This window comes from Meriones unguiculatus, chromosome 5, assembly GCF_030254825.1.
Source record: "Meriones unguiculatus strain TT.TT164.6M chromosome 5, Bangor_MerUng_6.1, whole genome shotgun sequence".
NCBI classification, from domain to species: domain Eukaryota; kingdom Metazoa; phylum Chordata; class Mammalia; order Rodentia; family Muridae; genus Meriones; species Meriones unguiculatus.
The window spans coordinates 125601844-125607673 of NC_083353.1; the positions used below are offsets into that span (position 1 = coordinate 125601844).

The 5830-nt window shown below is 47.2% G+C and overlaps 1 pseudogene; it reads left to right on the forward strand.

The window, feature by feature from the left end:
* Nucleotides 1–4937: 4937 nt before the first annotated feature.
* On the forward strand, nt 4938–5557 carry LOC110555435 (high mobility group protein B1-like; annotated as a pseudogene).
* Nucleotides 5558–5830: the final 273 nt, after the last annotated feature.

Consider the following 5830-nt stretch of genomic DNA (forward strand, 5'->3'; position numbering starts at 1 on the left):
AACACTCTACCCAGCAGTGTATTAGAGCAGATGCTGAGACTCATAACCAAACCTTGGGCAGAGTGCAGGAAATCATATGAAAGAAGAGGGAGTTAGTAAGACCTGGAGAGGACAGGAGCGCCACAAGGACCAAATATATCTGGGTCTTTTCTGAGACTATTTCTCCAACCAAGGGCCCTTCATGGATGTAACCTAGAACCCATGCTCAGACGTAGCCCCTGGCAGCTCAGCATCCAAGTGGGTTACCCAAATAAGGGGAACAAGGACCATCTCTGACATGAACTCAGTGGTGGGCTCTTTGACCTCCCCCCACCGCGAGGGAGGAGCAGCCTTGCCAGGCCACACAGGAGGACACTGCAGCCAGTCCTGATGAGACCTGATAAACTAGGGTCAGATGGAAGGGGAGGAGGACCTCACCTATCAGTGGACTTAGAGAGGGGCAGGGAGAAGATGAGGGAGGGAGGGTGGGATTGAAAGGGAATTAGGGAGAAGGTTACAGTGGGATACAAAGTAAATAACCTGTAATTAATATAAAAAATAAAAATTATATTTTAAAAAAAGCCTGCAGGCTGGTGAACTCACGCCTTATCAGAAATATTCAGTGTCCATTAAATAAATGATTAATAACCAAGTTAATGCTGTTCTTAAAAAGGCAAAATTGGGAAAGCAATTTGCATAAAAGTCCTCTTGACAGTGTTCCTAAGAAAATCACAGTAATTGGTCACCAAGCTTGCCCCGTCTCCGCCAGCATGTCTCCAGAGTTTATTTGACCAAACTCCATGCTCGAACATCCCATATATTTATAGCTTTCATACATCCAGCCAGCCATTGGAGTGACCTTTCTAAATGAACTGACTACTTAATTGCCTTGTCATGAGATAGTCACAGCCCCAGGAAGTCTGTGTAAGGAACCAGACAGACAGACTGTTATTTTAGTTCTATATTATCTGCAATGTATTCCCCCACACTATACTCCAGAATACACTTTCATCTATTTCAGAAGAGGAAAAAAATATATATTAGAAACAAGCTCCAGCCTGTCAAATCCAAGGCAACAGTCTTGTCTGGTGCTTTCGCTTACAGTGCTCTGTGGTTTGAACTGCCCTCCTTTGTGAAGGGCAAATGAACCCAGCAGGTGACCGAGTGATGACGGCTTCTGATTTGGAGCTGATTTTTAAAAACAGGAGCTGCTTAACGCTTGCTGATTGCCACTGCCACTGTTCCGGTGTTCTCAGCACACACCTCCGGTTCATAGGCCGAGTCCTGCCTTGCCTCAGAGAGCATTTAAGGAGCGAGAGTCAGCAGCTGAGCTTCGGGTCCCAGGAGAGCAGGAAGACACACCACAAAATGAATTCTCGAAGACACATTTATAGTGCTCTGTTTTCCTGTTCCAGAAACGAATTTGAAGAAGTGGTTTGAAATGAAAGAGTCTTAATGATGTGAAGAGGGGTGTTGCTCCCATGGACTAGTTCATCTCAAACTTGTCCCACATGGGTGTCCTGGGGAAAGGCTCCCCCACCCCACACACACCCCAAGGAAGTTATAAAAACAAAGGCAGCGAGACAACAACAGGAAAGCAGTCCTCACACAAACTGCATCCTCTGCCGCCATCTCCTTAGTTGATGCTTTGAGGGATGGAGAGATGGGTCAGTGAGGGAGCAGCTGTCCTGTAAGCATGAGGACCTGAGTTCCGTCCCTACAAGCCGAGTGAAAGTCCAGACTGGCAGGGTACACTTGTAAGCCCAGGACTTTGAACTGGAAATGGGTGGATCCCTGAGGCTCCCTGGATCAGCCAGCTAGCCAGTCAGCAAGCTCCAGATCCCAGTAAGAGACCAGTTTTCAACATCTAGGAAGAGAAGCCCTGAGAAAAGATGCTTGAGGCTGACCTCTGACCTTGACACACACACCACATGAACACATACTTTCACGCACACACAAAAAAATAAAAATGTCCCCCCTCTTGCCCCTCGCCACCTATGGCAGGCAGGAGAACTGGCTGTGCCCTCAACTGCTGCAGCACTCAGGAGAGTGGGCCCCGAACCTCTTCTGGGCAGCACACTAGAATTGGTCTTGGATAGTCAAGTTGCAAATGAGTTGGCCTAAAAAGTGTGAGTGCAGGAAAGCCAGCCCTGCCCCTTGTCTGCTGGACTGTGGGACAGACAAGGCATCAGGGTAGAGCTGGCTCTGGTTTAGGGGATTGCTTTGAGCCAGCCCTGAGGTCACAGGAATAAGAGAGCCAGTGGGCTGACCAGCTCAGATAAGTCGCAGTCCCACATCCACGGATTTGCATCGGCCCAACCCATCACCTACCCCATCCATGAACCGCTGGGGTTCTTGAAGGGGCTGGTCCTACAGATCCGCAACTAAGATCTCCGTGCCACAGGCAACAACAGGATGTCTGAGATGAGTCCCAGTGAGGTTCCAGTATTGACCAAGTAGCAGAATCCAGAGGCCTCGTACCGGACCAATGAATCATTGCAGTGAACATCTGTAAGCAAAGAAGTGTGGACAAAAGGGGAGACTGTGGGACACGCTGTGACACACTGCAGCCTCCACAATGAGATTTCTTTTTCCTCTTGGGGAGGAGGTTGCAAGGGTAGAGGGTGGGTACAAGGGGCGGGGAGATGAGTGGAATTCGGGTGCATGATGTAAAACTCACAAAAATAAATAAATTAAAGTTTAAAAAAACTTAATTAAAATGCTTGGAGTGTATTTTTTCTTGGAATTCCAACTTTGTAGTTTTGTTATTTTTTTTAAATAAGTTTGGTTGTTTTTATCTTCAGTGTAAAATATAAAAACAATAATATGCTGCAGTCTAAAACCTGCTGTGGTTGCCAAGAGCCGTGCACATTCTCTGACCTTTGCCTCAGTAAAGCACAGAACAGAACGGCTCTTCGGCAAGAAAAAGGACACCAAGTCCAAGATCTAATCACATGGAGGATGAGAGAGCTTGTCTCTGAGAGGGGTCTTCTGCAGAACCTAGGAAATGAAGATGCCCCCATATGCTGCAAGGCTGTCTCTCCATCCCTGGACCTCACTTGCCACTTTGTAGCCGAGCATTAATCACAGCACTTTGCACTCTAGCCAACGTGCAACCTATGAGCTTTATTACAAACATAACAAGCTACATCAATAAAAATGCGGCCTTGTGAAGGGAAATCAGGTCATGCATACTAATATGAGTGACAGGAAGATAAAGACGGCTGGCATATAAAGTTGAGAAGGCTGGCATCATTTTTTTTTCTTCCAGATCTCTATTTCCTATCTCAAGTTTAAGTATCGGGTGGTACAAAGAATAAACTTTTGAAGCTGTTCTTGAAAAGCACAGAGGGAGGCTGAGGAGGTAATTCAGTCAGTAAAGTACTTGCCACACAAGCGTGGGGAAATAAGTTTGGATGCCGGCACCCATGTAAGAAGCCATGTAAAAAAGCAGAGGCTTTTAATGTCACCACTGCGGAGGTGATAAAGACAGGAGGAGCCTTGGGGTTTGCTGGCCACTAACTCTAGCTGAATCAACGAGCCCCAGGTCCCAGTGAGAAATTCTATTTCAAAAACCAAGTTGGAGGGCGGGAGTCAAGAACATGAACTTCTTTTACAGAGTACCTGAGTTTCAACTCCCAGCAGCGACTTTGGGCAGCTCACAACCGTCTGGAACTTCATTTCCAGAGGCTCCTGTGCCTCTGGCCTCCGTGAACACCTGCGCGCACATGCAGAAACCTCCACACAGACATGCACACATGCACACAATTAAACATAATTTTTAAAATCCTTACAAGAAATAAAACAAGGTGGGCAGCTCTTGAGGAGTCACCCAAGACTAATCCAGGGTGTGCACAGGCATGAACACAGGTACCTACACATATGGACTCAGACACACATGCACATGTGTGTGTGTAAATACGCATGCATACAAAAAGAAAGAGAGATGGGAGACTAGGACAGGGACAGGGAAATGAGCATGCACACTCCACTGAGAGGCTGGTTGTATCTCCTTGTTAAGGGTTTCCATTGACAGTTACAGAGACTCACTAGCTTCACCTAGTGTTGACTGGATCTCTGTGGAGCTTTGTTCATCGTGTCTTATACTTACTTACCTGGAAGCTGCACTTATTGCTTTTGAACAGGGAGGCATTCAAACATAGACCTATCTCTCCAGCATGCTAACCACACCCAAAAAGATGATATTGCCAAGCTGGGTGGTTCAGTCTTGTAGCATGCAGGAGGATTTCTGTGAGTACAAGGCCAGCAGATAAAGTGTGTGTGCGAGTGTGTGTGTGTGTGTGTGTGTGTGTGTGTGTGTGCAGATTATCAGGGAGGATTGCGAAGATGATGTATGTTTCCTATGCTTTAGCTAATTTTCCATTTTTTCCCAAAATATTTTCTCTCGGTACATCCATCTTCCTCTTTCTCTGAGTCCTGGTCTTTTAGCTCTCCTGGTTAAACTCTAAGACCATGACCTGGGTCCCTTTTATCGCTTAAAGTGCTTGGGATCATTAGATCCCTTGTGATGATGTAACTATTTTCCTGGAAAGAAAATTTATTTTCTTTTTAGTTTTAAGAACCTGAAAGTAGGGGCCTTGCATATGGCTCGGTGGGTAAAGAGTTCTTGTCTCCAAGCCTAATGATCTGAGTTCAGTCTCCACGACCCACATAACGACAGGAGAAAGCTGACAGGCACAGGTCGCCCTCTGACCTCCACTGTGCACCACGGCATGCAAATACCGCACACATGTACACAAATAAATAAATGTGGGTTCTAAGAATACGGTTTGTCTCAAGAATAGTGATGGTCAGGGCTTTTTTAACAAACGGGCTAGGCTCTTCCACCACAGCCATTGCACTGCGCCTCAGCTCCACAGGGATGGGTGTTGAGGCTAGTGCGAGCTGACGGGCAGCGGGCGGCGACTGTGTGCCCCGCGGATGAAAATCAGCTAACCATGGGCCAAGGAGATCCTAAGAAGCCGAGAGGCAAGATGTCCTCGTATGTGTTCTTTGTGCAAACGTGCCGGGAGGAGCAGAAGAAGAAGCCCCCGGATGCCTCCGTCAGCTTCGCAGAGTTCTCCAAGAAGTGCTCAGAGAGGTTGAAGACCACATCCGCAGAAAAGGAGGGCAAGTTTGAAGACCTGGCAAAGGCCCACAAGGCTCGCTACGAGAGAGAAATGAAAACCTGCATCCCGCCCCCCGCCAAAGGGGAGACCAAAAAGAAGCTCAAGGACCCCAATGCACACAAGAGGCCTCCGTCAGCCTTCTTGTTCCGTTCTGAGTACCGCCCCCAAATCAAAGGAGAGCATCCTGGCTCATCCGCCAGTGATGTTGCAAAGAAACTAGGAGAGATATGAAGCACACGCTGCGGACGACAAGCAGCCCTACCAGAAGAAGGCAGCCAAGCTGGAGAGAAGTACGGGAAGGATATGGCTGCCTGCAGAGCTAAAGCAAAACTCGATGCTGAGAAAAGGGGGCGGTCAAGGCCGAAAAGAGCAAGAAAACGAAGGAAGAAGGTGACGAGGAGGATGAAGAGGAAGAGGAGGAAGAAGAGGAAGATGAAGATGATGAATAAGTTGGTCCTGGCACAGTTTTTTCTTGTCTATAAAGCATTTAACCCTCCTGTACACAACTCACTCCTTTAAAAAAAAATTGAAATGTAAGGCTGTGTAAGATTTGCTTTTAAACTGTACAGTGCCTTTTTTGTACAGTTACCACACTGCAGAATGAGTCTTTAGACAGCCCTGTCCTGGTGGTATTCTCAATGGCCACTAACCTGGCCTGGTCCAGTCTGGGTGGTCATAAATTAGCATGGAAACTTAAATCAGGTTGCTGGTACACAGCACAA